Source organism: Oncorhynchus tshawytscha, linkage group LG29, assembly GCF_018296145.1.
Source record: "Oncorhynchus tshawytscha isolate Ot180627B linkage group LG29, Otsh_v2.0, whole genome shotgun sequence".
NCBI classification, from domain to species: Eukaryota; Metazoa; Chordata; class Actinopteri; order Salmoniformes; family Salmonidae; genus Oncorhynchus; species Oncorhynchus tshawytscha.
The window spans coordinates 36616137-36636740 of record NC_056457.1 but is presented as its reverse complement, the minus strand read 5'-3'; the positions used below and the strand labels follow the sequence as shown (position 1 = coordinate 36636740).

Sequence of the window (20604 nt, the reverse complement as noted above, 5' to 3'; positions counted from 1 at the left end):
TGGACCTACAGTCTCATGATTAACCTGCTGGACCTACAGTCACATGATTAACCTGCTGGACCTACAGTCACATGATTAACCTGCTGGACCTACAGTCACATGATTAACCTGCTGGACCTACAGTCTCATGATTAACCTGCTGGACCTACAGTCTCATGATTAACCTGCTGACGAGAGAGTAAAATGGATGCCAGCCTCCCTCGACAATCCTGTAAAAGCACTCATATTTCAGCGTGGACATGGTTGATGCAAGTCCTTGATTGAATCCAGACCCTGCTCATTGTAATGCAGATGTCCTCTGTCTTAAATATAACTGGCAGTGAAACTTAACGCAAAGTTTTAATTTGGACTGACCTCATCCTGCCCACAGAAATTGTGTTTCAAAAATAGAGGCTTCAAAGCCCCAAGGTGGACGGATGGAGGCAATAATTTGTATATGTCCTCTAGATGACCATTGTGTTGAACCAACAGAGCCTCCATCTTGGAATTCCCCCACCATTGCAACAAATGAAAAATATTTTATTCATGTCTACATTCGTTATGCCACGTTTTATTATTCTATTACAGCCCCAGCTAACACACCTGTCTCCAACAATCACCTAATCATGATCTTCAGAATGCAATTTGATTAAATCAGCTGTGTTTGTTAGGGATGGCGATTAAAAACGAGGAGAGACGGAGGAAAGAATTGGTGGGATGGTGGGGAAAGTGAGACACCAATCAGACCCTGGAGGACTGGAGTTGACCACCAAGAAAAAGAAATGACTTATTTACAGAAGTATTCAAGCTTGGCATACCTGTATTTGTGGAGAGGATCTGTAGAGAAGAATGGGAGAAACTCCCCAAATACAGGTGTGCCAAGCTTGTAGCTTCATACCCAAGAAGACTGGAGGCTGTAATCACTGCTAAAGGTGCTTCAACAAAGTAGTGAGTAAAAGGTCTGAATATTTATGTAAATGTGATGTTTTCAAAAAAATTACAAATTAAAAATAATTAAAAATGTTTTTTCTTTTGGTATGAAATGAAACACTAAATGTGGGATGAATGTGTGAGAATGAGGTGTGCAAATTGGGCACATTTCATCCTATCAACAACGGAAGTAGGGCTTCAGTGGATTCGGTCCCTACCAACAACATGGACATAAAGTAACACAACGATCAGCAGCAGAGAGAGCATGATCAGGGCTTCATCAGGTAAGTTAAAAGAATCCAACTTACTACCTCTATGCTAACGTTAACTAGCTATAGAGCTACCGCAATTAACTCACGTCTGCCATCTAAATAGCACAGACTAACTCTAAAGTAACCAATGGAACATTTTTGTCAGTAGCTTCCGGAATCTTCCTGCTGGCGCTGTGGTACTAGAGCAGAGGTGACACTCCTTCCATTGAGGGATTATTTATATATATGTGTGGGGTTTTTTTTTATGAGGCAACTCAGTTAAAAACAAATTCTTATTTACAATGACAACTTAACCCCCGGGAAAAACCCTAGCCCGGATGACGTTGGGCCAATTGTGCACCACCCTATGGGACACCCAATCACGGCCGGTTGTGATACAGCCTGGAATCAAACCAGGGTCTGTAGTGGACACCTCTTGCCGACGGCTTCGCCACTCGAGAAGCAGAAAGTGTTTTTTCCTTTTAATTAAGACCAACCAGGTTAGTGACCTTGATTCATCAAGAAGAGAGGAAAAACCTAAAGACACTTGGCCCTCCGTGGAATGACTGACACATGTACTAGAGAAAGGCTTGTACTATGGGTGGGGGGGCTGAATTCACATTTAGTTTCATCTGCTGCTTTCCTGATAATATTCACTCAAAATACATTTTTACACATGTAATTAATGAAATTAGATTTTTCTATTCTATTAAAAAGTGTAATTCATCAAAATTACAATCTTGCCTTTTTTATATATCTGTGGATCATAAATTGTACAATTGTAAACTAACAAAGAATTGTTCACGTTAGAACCCCCAGTTAATTAATAGTTAGTTAGTTAACAGTTAGTTAATATACAGCACCAACTACATACAGTGGGGCAAAAAAAAGGATTTAATCAGCCACCAATTGTGCAAGTTCTCCCACTTAAAAAGATGAGAGAGGCCTGTAATTTTCATCATAGGTACACTTCAACTATGACAGACAAAATGAGAAAAAAAAATCCAGAAAATCACATTGTAGGATTTTTTAATGAATTTATTTGCAAATTATGGTGGAAAATATGCCCCACTGTACATACCTGATGGGGCCCTTTATCTGCTACCTGGACTTTAAGGACCCTTACATTAGTGTGGATTAGCGAGGGAACACCGTTTGGAATGAGTGCTAAATTCCCTCTTAACAGAACTGCTGCCAAAAAGAAGACCGGTTTCAGAGCACACTGGCTCTCTGAAGTATGTACGGTACCGCTGAGAACGGAATGCAGGAGAGAAAGAACCGGAATCAAAGAAGAGACTCCTCATACAGGGGAAAATGAGTCGAGTGTTCAGAGCCGGAGAGTTTGAGTCGGAGAGTTTGGCGGCTGTTAGGAGACACAAAACGTCTCATTAACGAGACAGAAAAGACACCAGAAGAACAGAGAGGCAACATGTCACGACGACTTTAAAACCGAACGACAACGGGGGTAACAACGATGGAAAAAGAGGAGAGGAGAGAATAGGTGCATAATGTCTTCCTGTCTAAAGAAACCAATCTTTTAAGTTAGACAGACCTGAATAGAGAAAGGGCAGTGTGAATGAGAAAGACCACAGGATCAGATGTAGTGCTAGGCTACTCCTTGTGAATGAGAAAGACCACAGGATCAGATAACAGCATGTAGTGCTAGGCTACTCCTTGTGAATGAGAAAGACCACAGGATCAGATAACAGCATGTAGTGCTAGGCTACTCCTTGTGAATGAGAAAGACCACAGGATCAGATAACAGCATGTAGTGCTAGGCTACTCCTTGTGAATGAGAAAGACCACAGGATCAGATAACAGCATGTAGTGCTAGGCTACTCCTTGTGAATGAGAAAGACCACAGGATCAGATAACAGCATGTGGTGCTAGGCTACTCCTTGTGAATGAGAAAGACCACAGGATCAGATAACAGCATGTAGTGCTAGGCTACTCCTTGTGAATGAGAAAGACCACAGGATCAGATAACAGCATGTAGTGCTAGGCTACTCCTTGTGAATGAGAAAGACCACAGGATCAGATAACAGCATGTAGTGCTAGGCTACTCCTTGTGAATGAGAAAGACCACAGGATCAGATAACAGCATGTAGTGCTAGGCTACTCCTTGTGAATGAGAAAGACCACAGGATCAGATAACAGCATGTAGTGCTAGGCTACTCCTTGTGAATGAGAAAGACCACAGGATCAGATAACAGCATGTAGTGCTAGGCTACTCCTTGTGAATGAGAAAGACCACAGGATCAGATAACAGCATGTGGTGCTAGGCTACTCCTTGTGAATGAGAAAGACCACAGGATCAGATAACAGCATGTGGTGCTAGGCTACTCCTTGTGAATGAGAAAGACCACAGGATCAGATAACAGCATGTGGTGCTAGGCTACTCCTTGTGAATGAGAAAGACCACAGGATCAGATAACAGCATGTAGTGCTAGGCTACTCCTTGTGAATGAGAAAGACCACAGGATCAGATAACAGCATGTGGTGCTAGGCTACTCCTTGTGAATGAGAAAGACCACAGGATCAGATAACAGCATGTGGTGCTAGGCTACTCCTTGTGAATGAGAAAGACCACAGGATCAGATAACAGCATGTGGTGCTAGGCTACTCCTTGTGAATGAGAAAGACCACAGGATCAGATAACAGCATGTGGTGCTAGGCTACTCCTTGTGAATGAGAAAGACCACAGGATCAGATAACAGCATGTAGTGCTAGGCTACTCCTTGTGAATGAGAAAGACCACAGGATCAGATAACAGCATGTGGTGCTAGGCTACTCCTTGTGAATGAGAAAGACCACAGGATCAGATAACAGCATGTGGTGCTAGGCTACTCCTTGTGAATGAGAAAGACCACAGGATCAGATAACAGCATGTGGTGCTAGGCTACTCCTTGTGAATGAGAAAGACCACAGGATCAGATAACAGCATGTAGTGCTAGGCTACTCCTTGTGAATGAGAAAGACCACAGGATCAGATAACAGCATGTGGTGCTAGGCTACTCCTTGTGAATGAGAAAGACCACAGGATCAGATAACAGCATGTGGTGCTAGGCTACTCCAAGTGTGAATGAGAAAGACCACAGGATCAGATAACAGCATGTGGTGCTAGGCTACTCCTTGTGAATGAGAAAGACCACAGGATCAGATAACAGCATGTGGTGCTAGGCTACTCCTTGTGAATGAGAAAGACCACAGGATCAGATAACAGCATGTAGTGCTAGGCTACTCCTTGTGAATGAGAAAGACCACAGGATCAGATAACAGCATGTAGTGCTAGGCTACTCCTTGTGAATGAGAAAGACCACAGGATCAGATAACAGCATGTGGTGCTAGGCTACTCCTTGTGAATGAGAAAGACCACAGGATCAGATAACAGCATGTGGTGCTAGGCTACTCCTTGTGAATGAGAAAGACCACAGGATCAGATAACAGCATGTAGTGCTAGGCTACTCCTTGTGAATGAGAAAGACCACAGGATCAGATAACAGCATGTAGTGCTAGGCTACTCCTTGTGAATGAGAAAGACCACAGGATCAGATAACAGCATGTGGTGCTAGGCTACTCCTTGTGAATGAGAAAGACCACAGGATCAGATAACAGCATGTGGTGCTAGGCTACTCCTTGAATGAGAAAGACCACAGGATCAGATAACAGCATGTAGTGCTAGGCTACTCCTTGAATGAGAAAGACCACAGGATCAGATAACAGCATGTGGTGCTAGGCTACTCCTTGTGAATGAGAAAGACCACAGGATCAGATAACAGCATGTGGTGCTAGGCTACTCCTTGTGAATGAGAAAGACCACAGGATCAGATAACAGCATGTGGTGCTAGGCTACTCCTTGTGAATGAGAAAGACCACAGGATCAGATAACAGCATGTGGTGCTAGGCTACTCCTTGAGAAGAACAAGAGAGAGAGCAGAACTTGTGAATGAGAAAGACCACAGGATCAGATAACAGCATGTAGTGCTAGGCTACTCCTTGTGAATGAGAAAGACCACAGGATCAGATAACAGCATGTGGTGCTAGGCTACTCCTTGTGAATGAGAAAGACCACAGGATCAGATAACAGCATGTGGTGCTAGGCTACTCCTTGTTTCGCTAAACATTTCCCTCACAGAGTCAGGCAGTCACAACTGGAGGCTAAACGTTATCAATATATCATAGAACCAGGGCAGGAGGGAACATGCTTGATTCATTTCATTGGTACAGTATGAGACAGAGACAGAGAGACAGAGACGAGACAGACAGAGACAGAGAGACAGAGAGAGAGAACGAGAGAACAAGAGAGACAGAGAGAACAAGAGAGAGAGAGCGAGAAACCGAGAGAGAGAGAACAAGAGAGAGAGAGATAACAAGAGAGAGAGAGATAACAAGAGAGAGAGAGAACAAGAGAGAGAGAGAGAACAAGAGAGAGAGAACGAGAGAACAAGAGAGAGAACGAGAGAACGAGAGAGAACAAGAGAGAGAACAAGAGAGAACGAGAGAGAGAGAAACGAGAGAGAGAACAAGAGAGAGAGAGAGAGAACAAGAGAGAGAGAGAGAACAAGAGAGAGAGAGAGAGACAAGAGAGAGAGAACAAGCGAGAGAGAGAGAACAAGCGAGAGAGAGAGAGAGAGAGACCGAGAGAGCGAGAACAAGAGAGAGAGAGAACAAGAGAGAGAGAGAGAACAAGAGAGAATGAGAGAACAAGAGAGAGAGAGAAAGAGAACGAGAGAGAACAAGAGAGAGAGAGAACGAGAGACAAGAGAACAAGAGAGAGAGAGAGAGAACAAGAGAGAGAGAGAGAGAGAGAGAGAGAGAGAGAGAGAGAGAGAACGAGAGAGAGAGAGAACGAGAGAACAAGAGAGAACAAGAGAACGAGAGAGAGAGAGAGAGAACGAGAGAGAGAACAAGAGAGAACGAGAGAGAGAGAGAGAGAACAAGAGAGGGAGAGAACAAGAGAGAGAGAGAGAACAAGAGAGAGAGAGAACAAGAGAGAGAGAGAGAAGAACGAGAGAGAGAGAGAGAACAAGAGAGAGAGAGAACGAGAGAGAGAGAGAGAGAGAGAGAGAGAGAGAACGAGAGAGAGAGAGAGAGAACGAGAGAACGAGAGAGAGAACGAGAGAACGAGAGAGAGAACGAGAGAGAACGAGAGAGAGAACGAGAGAGAGAGAGAACGAGAGAGAGAACGAGAGAGAGAACGAGAGAGAACGAGAGAGAGAGAACGAGAGAGAACGAGAGAGAACGAGAGAGAGACGAGAGAGAGAACGAGAGAGAGAACGAGAGAGAACGAGAGAGAACGAGAGAGAGAGAACGAGAGAGAGAACGAGAGAGAACGAGAGAGAGAAACGAGAGAGAGAGAGAACAAGAGAGAGAGAGAGAACGAGAGAGAGAGAGAGAGAACAAGAGAGAGAGAGAACGAGAGAGAGAGAACGAGAGAACGAGAGAGAGAGACAAGAGAGAGAGAACGAGAGAGAGAAACGAGAGAGAGAGAACGAGAGAGAGAACGAGAGAGAACAAGAGAGAGAACGAGAGAGAGAACGAGAGAGAGAACGAGAGAGAGAACGAGAGAGAAACGAGAGAGAACGAGAGAGAACGAGAGAGAACGAGAGAGAGAACGAGAGAGAGAACGAGAGAGAGAACGAGAGAGAGAACGAGAGAGAACGAGAGAGAACGAGAGAGAGAACAAGAAGAGAAGAGAGCGAGAGAGAGAGAACAAGAGAGCAAGAGAGAGAGAGAGAACAAGAGAGCGAGAGAGAGAGAACAAGAGAGCGAGAGAGAGAGAACAAGAGAGCGAGAGAGAGAGAGAACAAGAGAGCGAGAGAGAGAGAGAACAAGAGAGAGAGAGAGAACAAGAGAGAGAACAAGAGAGAGAGAACAAGAGAGAGAGAGAACGAGAGAGAGAGAGAGAGACAGAGAACAAGAGAGAGAGAGAGAGAACAAGAGAGAGAGAGAGAGAGAGACGAGAGAGAGAGAGAACAAGAGAGAGAACGAGAGAGAGAGAACAAGAGAGAGAACGAGAGAGAGAGAGAACAAGAGAGAGAGAGAACAAGAGAGAACAAGAGAGAGAGAGAACAAGAGAAAGAGAACAAGGAGAGAACAAGAGAGAGAGAGAGAGAGAGAGAGAGAGAGAGAACAAGAGAAAGAGAACAAGGGAGAACAAGAGAGAGAGAGAGAGAGAGAGAGAGAGAGAGAACAAGGGAGAACAAGAGAGAGAGAGAGAGAGAGAGAACAAGAGAGAGAGAACGAGAGAGAGAGAACAAGAGAAAGAGAACAAGGAGAACAAGAGAGAGAGAACGAGAGAGAACGAGAGAGAGAGAGAGAGAGAACAAGAGAACAAGAGAGAGAGAGAGAGAGAGAGAGAGAGAACGAGAGAGAACAAGAGAGAACAAGAGAGAGAAACAAGAGAGAGAGAGAGAGACAGAGAACAAGAGAGAGAGAGAGAGAGAGAACAAGAGAGAGAGAGAACAAGAGAGAGAGAGAGACGAGAGAGAGAGAGAGAGAACGAGAGAGAGAACGAGAGAGAACGAGAGAGAGAGAGAACGAGAGAGAACGAGAGAGAGAGAGAACGAGAACAAGAGAGAGAGAACAAGAGAGAGAACGAGAGAGAGAGAGAACAAGAGAGAGAACGAGAGAGAGAGAACAAGAGAGAGAACGAGAGAGAGAGAGAGAGAACAAGAGAGAGAGAGAGAACAAGAGAACAAGGGAGAACAAGAGAGAGAGAGAGAGAGAGAACAAGAGACAGAGAGAGAGAACAAGAGAGAGATAGAGAGAGAACAAGAGAGAGATAGAGAGAGAACAAGAGAGAGAGAGAGAGAGAACGAGAGAGAACAAGAGAGAGAGATAGAGATGGAGAGCTCAATTGAACACAGCAGACAGCACGAAGCAACTTTGTCCATCTTGGAATAAAAGTCTACACTATTCACTACTGCAGTCATTTTAAAGACTGTCACAATGCCATGGTCCCTAGAGCTGGGAAATACCACAAACCTCACCATATATCATCATCACACTACTTAGGTGCTGATGAGATACGTTTTACGATGATCACAGTTCTATATGTACAGTGATTTGATGTTCCAAACATAGAGTGGGGAGAACAAGTATTTGATAACCTGCAAAATCGGCAGGTTTTCCTACTTACAAAGCATGTCTGTAATGTCTGTAAAGAGGTCTGTAATTTTTATCATAGGTACACTTCAACTGTGAGAGAGAGAATCTAAAACAAAAAAATCCAGAAAATGACATTTTATGATTATTATTAAGTAATTAATTTGCACATTTGGAAAGTATTCAGACAACTAAATTGTTTGCACATTTTGTTTACATTTCAGCTTTATTCTAAAATTGATTTTAATTTTAATTTATTTCATTCTTCAAACAATACTGTCAAAAGTAAAAACAGGCTTAGTTAAACATTTTTAGGGGTGGCGCTGTACTGACTCTGGGTTCGTGCCCAGGCTCTGTCGTAACCGGCCGCGACCGGGAGGTCCGTGGGGCGACGCACAATTGGTCTAGCGTCATCCGGGTTAGGGAGGGTTTGGCCGGTAAGGATATCCTTGTCTCATCGCGCAACAGCGACTCCTGTGGCGGGCCGGGCGCAGTGCACGCTAACCAAGGTTGCCAGATGCACGGTGTTTCCTCTGACACATTGGTGTGGCTGGCTTCCGGGTTGGATGCGCGCTGTGTTAACAAGCAGTGCGGCTTGGTTGGGTTGTGTATCGGAGGACGCATGACTTTCGACCTTCGTCTCTCCCGAGCCCGTACGGGAGTTGTAGCGATGAGACAAGATAGTAGCTACTAACAAGTAGTTATGTTTCACATGATTCCGTTATTTTCATCGTTTTGATGTAGAAAATAGTAGAAAAGAAAAACCCTTGAATGAGTAGGTGTGTCCAAACTTTTGACTGGTCCTGTATATTCATACATAAATCGATACTTGAGTCAAACATCAATAAAACATCATAAAAAAAAATTATATTGCAATATATATAATATTGATTTTTCCCCCCCCACACCCATCACTAATGGCCCCTACGCCCCCTGCCGAGCTTCAATCACATTGTGCTGCCAGAGCTGGAATGAAAAAACTACAGTTGCCAAGGTTATCGACTTGGGGAATCAATAATGTTAGATCACAAAAATATGAATCCATAGCGCAGACAGATCGAGAGAGAAAACCACCAGTCCGCTCCTCCAGCCTCAAACACTGATGGATGGGAGGAGGAGACAGGAACACACGCCTAATTGAAAATTGAGTCTTCCAAATATAGACAGCAATTAGCAATGTCCCAAACAAACAAGGTTTCATTCATCTCCCGCTTGAACTCAAATGACAGCAGACTTAATGAGAATATCATTGTAGCAATTGGCTCTCAATGTATCTGCTGCTTTTAAACTGGGACAGTTTAGCAGTTTGGGATGAGAGAGAGGACCCAGTGAGCAAAATGTTATTTTGGACGTTGGCGTCACATGATGTTCACAGAGGACCCAGTGAGCAAAATGTTCTGTTAGACGTTGGCGTCACATGATGTTCACAGAGGACCCAGTGAGCAAAATGTTCTGTTAGACGTTGGCGTGACATGATGTTCACAGAGGACCCAGTGAGCAAAATGTTCTGTTAGACGTTGGCGTGACATGATGTTCACAGACCCAGTGAGCAAAATGTTCTGTTAGACGTTGGCGTGACATGATGTTCACAGAGGACCCAGTGAGCAAAATGTTATTTTGGACTGTTGATGTTCACAGAGGACCCAGTGAGCAAAATGTTATTTTGGACGTGACATGATGTTCACAGAGGACCCAGTGAGCAAAATGTTATTTTGGACGTTGGCGTGACATGATGTTCACAGAGGACCCAGTGAGCAAAATGTTATTTTGGACGTTGGCGTCACATGATGTTCACAGAGGACCCAGTGAGCAAAATGTTATTTTGGACGTTGGCGTGTTCACAGAGGACACTGAATTTGTCTACAGTTGAAGTCTGAAGTTTACATCCACTTAGGTTGGAATCATTAAAACTCATTTAACAATCACTTCACAAATTTCTTGTTAACAAACTATAGTTTTGTAAAAAAAATACTTTGTGCACAACACAAGTCATTTTTCCAACAATTGTTTACAGACAGATTATTTCACTGTATCACTATTCCAGTGGGTCAGAAATTTACATACACTAAGTTGACTGTGCCATTAACTTCTTGGATATAGGGGGCGCTCTTTTAATTTATGGATAAAAAACGTGCCCGTTTTAAGCGCAATATTTTGTCACGAAAAGATGCTCGACTATGCATATAATTGGCAGCTTTGGAAAGAAAACACTCTAAGGTTTCCAAAACTGCAAAGATATTATCTGTGAGTGCCACAGAACTCATGCTACAGGCGAAACCAAGATGATACTTTAACCAGGAAATGGGCAGAATTTTCGAAGCTCTGTTTTCTATTGTCTCCTTATATGGCTGTGAATGCGCCGGGAATGAGCCTGCCCTTCCTATCGGTTCTCCAAGGTGTCTGCAGCATTGTGACGTATTTGTAGGCATATCATTGGAAGATTGGCCATAAGAGACTACATTTACCACGGGTCCGCCCAGTGTCCTTTGTGTAAATTGGTGCGTAATCTACAAGCTGCACGCAGTCATCCACTGATTGAGAGGAGAGAGGAGGCTTTCAACGAACGATATATCATGAAGAGATATGTGAAAAACACCTTGAGGATTGGTCCTAAACAACGTTTGCCATGTTTCAGTCGATATTATGGAGTTAATTTGGAAAAAAGTTTGACGTTTTGAAGACTGAATTTTCATTTTTTTGGTAGCCAAACGTGACGCACCAAACGGAGCAATTTCTCCTAAACAAATAATCTTTCAGGAAAAACTGAGCATTTGCTATCTGAGAGTCTCCGCATTGAAAACATCTGAAGTTCTTCAAAGGTAATGATTTTATTTGAATGATTTTCTGGTTTTTGTGAAAATGTTGCCTGCTAATGCTAACGCTAAATGCTATGCTAGGTGCGCTAGCTGTTAAACAAATGCTTATTTTGCAATGGTTGAGAAGCATATTTTGAAAATCTGAGATGACAGTGTTGTTAACAAAAGGCTAAGCTTGAGAGCTAGCATATTAATTTCATTTCATTTGCGATTTTCATGAATAGTTAACGTTGCGTTATGGTAAGGGCTTGAGGCTGTATTCATGATCCCGGATCCGGGATGGCTCGACGCAACAGGTTAAACAGCTTGGAAAATTCCAGAAAATGATGTCATGGCTTTAGAAGCTTTTGATATGCTAATTGACATCATTGGAGTTCATTGGAGGTGTACCTGTGCATGTATTTCAAGGCCAACCTTCAAACTCAGTTCCTCGTTGCTTGACATCATGGGAAAATCAAAAGTAATCAGCCAAGACCTCAGAAAACAAATTGTAGACCTCCACAAGTCTGGTTGATCCTTGGGAGCAATTTACAAACACCTGGTTCATCTGTACACATATTAGTACGCAAGTATAAACACCATGGGACCACGCAGCTATCAGCCGTCATACCGCTCAGGAAGGAGACACGTTCGGTCTCCTAAAGATGAACGTATTTTGGTGTGAAAGGTGCAAATCAATCCCAGAACAACAGCAAAGGACCTTGTGAAGATGCTGGAGGAAACAGGCATAGAGTATCTATCTCCACAGTAAAATGAGTCCTATATCGACATAACCTGAAAGGACACTCAGTAAGGAAGAAGCCACTGCTCCAAAATCGCCATAAAAAAAGCAAAGACTACGGTTTGCAACTACACATGGGGACAAAGATCGTACTTTCTGGAGAAATGTCCTCTGATCTGATGAAACCAAAATAGAACTGTTTGGCCATAATGACCCTCATTATGTTTGGAGGAAAACGAGGGAGGTTTGCAAGCTGAAGAACACCATCCCAACCATGAAGCACAGGGGTGGCAGCATCATGTTGTGGGGGTGCTTTGCTGCAGGAGGGACTGGTGTACTTCACAAAATAGATGGCATCATGAGGTAAGAAAATGATGTGGATATATTGAAGCAACATCTCAAGACATCAGTCAGGAAGTTAAAGTTTGTTCGCAAATGGGTCTTTCAAATGGACAACAACCCCAAGCATACTTCCAAAGTTGTGGCAAAATGGCTTACAGACAACAACGTCAAGGTATTGGAGCAGCCATCACAAAACCCTGACCTCAAGCCTATAGAAAATGTGTGGGCAGAACTGAAAAAGCTTGTACGAGCAAGGGGGCCTACAAACCTGACTCTGTTACACCAGCTCTGTCAGGAGGAATGGGCCAAAATACACCCAACTTATCGTGGGAAGCTTGTGGAAGGCTACCCGAAACATTTGACCCAAGTTAAACAATTTAAAAGGCAATGCTACCAAATTCTAATTGAGTTTATGTAAACTTCTGACCCACTGGGAATGTGATGAAAGAAATAAAAACTTAAATAAATCATTCTCTCTACTATTATTCTGACATTTCACATTCTTAAAATAAAGTGGTGAAAACGGAGTTTAAATGTATTTAATGTAAACTTCCGACTTCAACAGTATTTGCCGATACAGTCTGTTGATTTGGATACGTCAACATTGTTTAAGTTTGTACTAGAACGGCTAGATGAATATCAGTACCCCGATCTGTCATATATAGCACCAAGTTGACCTGCCTGTGTAGCTGGTCAAACGTCTGTTTTAATCTGTCATTACAGATCAACTGCCTCTAGCCTTAAAACATCCGTCTGACAGACAGTATTATGGAGCTTTCCTTGATACATTATAGTCTAATCAGGGAATTAACTTCTTCTTGGAAGATAATCAGCATTCATTCCCCAGGTAATACATTACATCGGCTGTGCATTGCGCACATTCATTTCTCTGTACCACGGACAATACATCCCTTCATGTCAAGCTCATACTTCCACCAAGGTAGGTACAGTGAAATGGAATATGAAGGTAGAGACAACAGTAACACCAACAGAACTCATTGACCTATTCTGAGTTGTCAGAACTCTTCTAGGGGGGACAAACATTGACCTATTCTGAGTTGTCAGGACTCTTCTAGGGGGGACAAACATTGACCTATTCTGAGTTGTCAGGGGGAGTGTAATGTTTACTAATGTTTATTTATCTTTTGTTTGCTGACTATTCCATCCCCTTTGGTAAACATATGTTTCCCCATGCCAATAAAGCCATTTGAATTGATTTGAGAGAGAGAGACAGAGGGCGCGAGAGGGTGGGCGAAAGCGAGCGAGAGAGAGTAAGAACGATAGAGAGAGAGAGAGGGTAGGAACAAGAGAGTAAGAACGAGAGAGAGAGAGAGAGAGAGAGAGAGAGAGAGAGAGAGCGCAACACCAGACTTAGCTGAACACATCAGCGTACTGTTATAGTTGACTGGACAGTGAACCCAGCAACACAAAAAGCTCTCTGTTAGTTTCCCTCCCTGTTATGGAAAACTATTGTTAGTTCTCTACCCACTGAGCTGTTAAAAGACACATTTTTAAAGGCCCACAATACAGATGAATGACCTGTAATAAGCACAGCAACCAATGTTCATTCCTATTTAGAAATTAGACAGAAATGTGCACTTACTTATTAATATGGTCTAGGAGGAAATTACAGAAAAAAGCGATTGGTAAACATGCACTTATCTGGATATTGGTAATTGCAGTAATTTTTTTCAAAGCGAGATTTTGTGTCTGATTGGAACCCACATGCACGCACGAAAACACACAGAGACACGCTTAAGAGACGAATATAAAAGCTAATCTGCGATGGAATTCGAGGTCGGCTCTGTGGAATCCTGTTACGTAGTTCCAAGCGTCTGAAACCTGTGCCAACAAATTCAAAACCAATTTGTGAGGCTGTCTGTTCCTTCTAGCCATGCAAGCACTGCTGTTTCTTCGAATGGCAGCCGGAAAGCCTACCACATGCTTCCCAGTCGAAGCCTTTCGCACATGTATTATGGAAACACTGTGACGATTTTTTGTTAATTTAGGTGTTCGGCAGGTTTTCGGCTGTTTGTGCACACATTTGTCCTTGATGCAAGTTGAAGTTCAGTAACCTGGGCTCCTGAGTGGCACAACGGTCTAAGGCACTGCATTCTCGGTGCTAGAGGCGTCACTATAGACCCTGATTTGATTCCAGGCTGTATCACAACCGACCGTGATTGGGAGTCCCAGTCCCCAGCGTCTTCCGGGTTTGGCCGGGGTAGGCCGTCATTGTAAATAAGAATTTGTTCTTAACTGACTTGCCTAGATTGGGTCACACACACAGACACACACTGACCAAAAAGTTATGTCCCCAATTACCAGTAAAACATCTTCAAAACCTTTTTCTTTCACTTACTTGCTCTGCTGTTTCGTTGTTCAGTCATTTCATTCTCAACCAGGATTTCTACGGAACGCCCGTTTTGGGTCGTCGCTACGGAACGCCCGTTTTGGGTCGTCGCTACGGAACGCCCGTTTTGGGTCGTCGCTACGGAACGCCCGTTTTGGGTCGTCGCTACGAAACGCCCATTTTGGGTCGTCGCTAGGGAACGCCCGTTTTGGGTCGGGTCGCTACGGAACGCCCGTTTTGGGTCGTCGCTACGGAACGCCCGTTTGGGGTCGTCGCTACGGAACGCCCGTTTTGGGTCGTCGCTACGGAACGCCCGTTTGGGTCTTTGCGTGTCAAAAAAAGATATATGCCAAATAAGCTTGTTGACCAATCAGGACCTGAATATGACGTCACATAATAATTGAACGCGTTCATAAATGTTTTACGTAGTTATAACACAATCACTCGTATTTCATATATCACAGCGATTCATCGATACGTATGCTATGATGCTGGTAAAGTTGTCTCACGCACCTACAGTGCTGGTCATAAAAAAAAAGCTAGCTAGCTGATGGATGCAAACAAGGTTCTTCCCCAAAAACAGCAAAACGACAATCTGTTTCAGTAGCTATAGTTAGCTAGCTAACATCTGTTTCAGTAGCTATAGTTAGCTAGCTAACATCTGTTTCAGTAGCTGTAGTTAGCTAGGTAACTATATAGCTAGGTGTCATCATCTAAAATAACCCTAATAAAGATTATAATTTGATTAATGGTGGTCGGACCCATCTATGTGAAGCTAGCCACAATAAGGATTAGCCACAATAGTGGACTTTGCAGTTAGCCTTCAAAATAAAAGTTTGGCATAAATCTACTATTTGTATTAATTTGCATCACTGTCAATGGCATAATTTTATTTTGAAGGCAATCTGCAAATTCCACTATTGTGGCTACACCTGTTGTATTCAGCATTTCACTGTGAGGTCTACTACACCTGTTGTATTCAGCATTTCACTGTGAGGTCTACTACACCTGTTGTATTCAGCATTTCACTGTAAGGTCTACTACACCTGTTGTATTCAGCATTTCACTGTGAGGTCTACTACACCTGTTGTATTCAGCATTTCACTGTAAGGTCTACTACACCTGTTGTATTCAGCATTTCACTGTAAGGTCTACTACACCTGTTGTATTCAGCATTTCACTGTGAGGTCTACTACACCTGTTGTATTCAGCATTTCACTGTAAGGTCTACTACACCTGTTGTATTCAGCATTTCACTGTAAGGTCTACTACACCTGTTGTATTCAGCATTTCACTGTAAGGTCTACTACACCTGTTGTATTCAGCATTTCACTGTAAGGTCTACTACACCTGTGGTATTCAGCATTTCACTGTAAGGTCTACTACACCTGTTGTATTCAGCATTTCACTGTAAGGTCTACTACACCTGTTGTATTCAGCATTTCACTGTAAGGTCTACTACACCTGTTGTATTCAGCATTTCACTGTAAGGTCTACTACTACACCTGTTTTATTCGGTGCATGTGACAAATAAAATTTGATTAGTAATTGTGTTCCATGATATAATACCGTTTCAATAAAATTACCGTTTCAATAAATTAATCTTAAATAGCAAGTGTATTTTATTGACTAAATATATATATTTTTATGTCAATTTAGCAATTGGGATTTTATTCTGTAACAGTTCTGATAAATGAGGTATAGTTGTACGCTGTTGGCATTTACATAAATGGGCACATTTTTTTCTAGGGGGTGGGGGGTCTAGCGCCTCTGTTATAAGAATAGATTTGCTTTCCGTTCCGAGTACTCAAAAATCACGCGAGTACTGGAACAGCAATAACAATATAACATGCTTATCTCTAATAGTTAAGACTGTTGCGGCGCTGTGCGATTATCGCTTTTTTTGAGTTTGGTTTCGGGTTAACATTAAAAATGTACTTTGCATTGTGGGTTGAACGTTGTAACACAGAATAAAACAATGAATATAAAGTCCCCGTGAAGGTTGCCCATTACAGCTTATCACTTACTAACCGTTGTTTATTCACTTTCATAAATTATTTCAGTTGTGTGTATCAGAGGTTTTTATTTGATGAGTTAATACATTTCATTCCAAGTCATCATCTCATGTCTAATAGAGCTGCTGTCTGCGCTGTCTGACAACAACAAAAAAAATCACTATTTTAGTAGTTCTTCAAAGTAAATAAGGCATACTTTTATGACTGCTGAATACCAACTATCAAATCACTTAAATCCTGTATTTTCAGGTAGAGACACCTCAACAAATCTCCATCCCTCTCGACCTAGCAGGGGTAAAAGAGGCAGACCGTACAAGTAAGAGCGCAATGAATTATGGTCCGTGTAGTTAATTGCGCACTTTTCTGCGCTAAACTATGTAGAATGTTGGCCTGTTGGAAACTAGCTACAACTCTCTACTACATTGCACAGTTCAGGCTTGATCAGATGTATCTCTAGAGAAACCGTGTAATGTGCTCGGTTAGTACTAGTTATCGAGGGGTGACTAGTTTTCCTGTACATTTTTCACCTGGAGAAATACTGCACCAAACATCTTACATGGAAAATTGTGCAACCAAGACCTTACAGATAAAAACGAATTTTACATTTCTTGATTTATCTTAGATTAATTTAGACTATTTTAATTAAGTGTACACTGCTATATTGTTGCTACGGTCTCTCACGAAGCACTAACAGTAATATTGTCACTTTTTTTTCAAGCAAAAGGTATTTTAAGGGAGTAATGCAAGCAGAGATATTCACTTCCCTGAGTTCGGAGCAAACCAAACCTGCGGACACCAGTAGAAGAAGTTGCAACGGCACGGTATCAACAGTATACATCATTGATTCAAATATGACATTAGGCTACAGGATAATTTAGTCAATTAACTTTTTATTTATTTTCTTATCATCCAAAAAGGAAGACCTTTGCATGATTTAGTTAGTCAATTTCAGGATAAGGACACGGAATCATATTTACTATAGAAGTTATTCTTTGCACAAGAGGCAGTCTACTGTCAAATGTCAGTGGAAAACAGCATTATAAAAGTCTACTCTACTGATGATTTGGATTGTATTAAAAAAAATAAAATCAGCTCAACAAACCTGTACGACTTTCTTGTCTTTTTTGGTGGATCACTTTTAATGTTCAGTTTAGGTGCATCATTCTTCTTTAAAGTTGCCGCTACGATCTCCACGGGAAATCACGTACTTTGTCAAAACAACAACGAGTACAAGATGTTTATTCCGTGCACGATATAAATCCTTATTGAGTAAATTTCGGACGAGCTTCCCCCATTCCAGCCCCGCATTGAAACTAGCCAGCTAGCCTGCTAGCTAATGAAATAAACAGTTGTGATTTTGGTCCTTAACTCTTCCGTCTACCGGATCATTCAGATTGTCCGCAGCGAGTCCCTTTTCATTAAAATGTACTAATATCTGCGATGTGAATTAGTATCCATATTCATCCGGTTTCCGCGTGTTGGTCCGCGTACTCCATAATATATCTCCCGTCTCCGTAGTCAGCTCGTTCACTCCTCTCCAACATCACCACAATAGATTCTGCTCCGACTTTTTTTCAACACCAAAACGTTTAGTATTTCCGACAGTGGTTGTCACTTTGCGACATGGCTGCTATGATGCCAAAGAGTATCTATTAAATTGACAAGATAGTCGAGTGACCCCCTTCTACTAATGGGAATACACAGTCCTCAAAGATGGAAGGCAGGCATGAGGAGGCGAGATCAGCTGGGACCATTCTAGTCAAAGAGAGAGAGAGAGAGAGAGAGAGAGAGCAGATACGCCTGTGAACAACAGAAACAAATCCGATATCAATACGTTTCTTATCAGCGAGGTCAAATTAGTATTATGATATTCGGTGATATTCGGTGAATATTCGGTTATTTTGTCAATAGCTATTGAATCATGCATGTCATGACTATGAAACATGTTCTGAATCAGGGGAGTGCGGAGAACCATCCAAACCTCTTTTTTTTTAGCATTGTTTTTTTGTTTTTAATTAACATTTTGGATTTCAATCTTCAATAGCTCTTAAACAAAGCCTGCTATGACTTTGACAATTAGATATTCTGAATCACGGAAGACGGCGAACAATCAACACTTTTTTTTTCGAAGATGTTATTTGTATTTTTGTTCCGGATTTCAATCTTCAATAGTGCTTAAACAAAGTGTGCCATGACTATTAAAATAATGTATTCTGAATATGGGTGGAGCACAATTCACATGTTCTCTTCTAAACATTCAGATTTATTGAAGCGATTTTTGATTAAATAAGCACCGCGTACTGTAGAAAATTAGCAATTACATTTTTTGTTGACCAAATTTGACACACTCATTGACCTCCAAACAAAAAACCAATACGCTAGCGGTGTGGTCAGCCTGTTAGGTGTCTTCTTCTCTGTCTTCTGAAGAGGCAGTTTTGTTAGTCTAATAAAGATGTGTGTATATGTGTATATATATATATATATATATATATATATATACAGTACCAGTCAAAAGTTTGGACACACCTACTCAATCAAGGTTTTCTCTTTATTTATATTGACTATTTTCTAAGTTGTAGAATAACTGTGAAGACATCAAAACTATGAAATAACACATATGGAATCATGTAGTAACCAAAAAACTGTTAAACAAATCCAAATATGTTTTATATTTGACATTCTTCAAAGTAGCCACCCTTTACCCTTGGGCTCCCGAGTGGCGCAGCGGTCTAAGGCACTACATCTCAGTGCTAGAGGCATCACTACAGACCCTGGTTCAGTGATCTAAGACACTGCATCTCAGTGCTAGAGGCATCACTACAGAGCCTGGTTTGATTCCAGGCTGTATCACAGCGGTCTAAGACACTGCATCTCAGTGTTAGAGGCGTCACTACAGACCCTGGTTCCATTCCAGGCTGTATCACATCAACTGTTCAGAGGAGACTGTGTGAATCAGGCCTTCATGGTCGTGTTGCTGCAAAGAAACCACTACTAAAGGACACCAAATAGAGGAAGAGACTTGCTTGTGTCAAGAAACACAAGCAATGGACATTAGACCGGTGGAAATCTGTCCGTTGGTCTGATGAGTCCAAATTTGGGATTTTTGGTTTCAACCGCCATGTCTTTTTGAGACGCAGAGTAGGTGAACGAATGATCTCTGTTTGTGTCCCACTGAAGCATGGAGGAGGTGGTGTGGTGGTGTGGGTGTGCTATGCTGGTAACACTGTCAGTGATTTATTTAGAATTCAAGGCACACTTAACCGGCATGGCTACCACAGCTACCATACGCCATCTTTTCTGGTTTGGGCTTAGTGGGACAATAATTTGTTTTTCAACAAGACTATGACACAGCACACCTCCAGGGTGTGTAAGGGCTATTTGGCCAAGATGGAGAGTGATGGAGTGCTGCATCAGATGACCTGGCCTCCACAATCAACCGACGTCATCCCAATTGAGATGGTTTGGGATGAGTTGAACTGCAGAGTGAAGGAAAAGCAGCCAACAAGTGCTCAGCGTATGTGTGAACTCCTTCAAGACTGTTGGAAAAGCATTCCTCATTAGACTGGTTGAGAGAATGCCAAGAGTGTGCAAAGCTGTCATCAAGGAAATGGTGGCTACTTTGAAGAATCTAAAATCTAAAATATATTTTGATTTGTTTAACACTGTTTTGGTTACTACATAATTCCAAATGTTTGATTCCATAGTTTTGATGTCTTCGCTATTATTCAACAATGTAGAAAACAGTACAAATAAATATAAACCCTTGAATGAGTAGGTGAGTCAAAACCTTCGACGTAAAGATAATTAAAGGAACACATCATGTTTTAAGATTGAATATATATATATATATATATATATATTCAATCTTAAAACATGATGTGTTCCTTTAATTATCTTTACGTCTGTAATAAAGTGTTGCAATGCTTTTATGTTCCTACCTCAGATACAGCTTTACAACATAATGTGACTGACTGATACATGGAGTTGAGCTGCATGGGGCAATATTGGAGTCATGTACTGTATTCCTTGACAGTGTGAGGGCTGTGGAGGCACGTGGCTGCCCGATGATGCAGGAAACTGTGTCTGAATCAGG

The 20604-nt window shown here is 42.0% G+C and overlaps 1 protein-coding gene across 1 annotated transcript in view; it reads right to left on the bottom strand.

Annotated features, from left to right (window-relative positions):
• dipk2ab (divergent protein kinase domain 2Ab) overlaps nt 1-18196 on the bottom strand; it is an 87518-nt gene extending 69322 nt beyond the window's left edge. The window contains exon 1 of the mRNA XM_042308579.1: nt 17614-18196. The gene's annotated coding sequence lies outside the window, so the exon portion shown is untranslated. The remainder of the gene's footprint in view (nt 1-17613) is intronic.
• Nucleotides 18197-20604: the final 2408 nt, after the last annotated feature.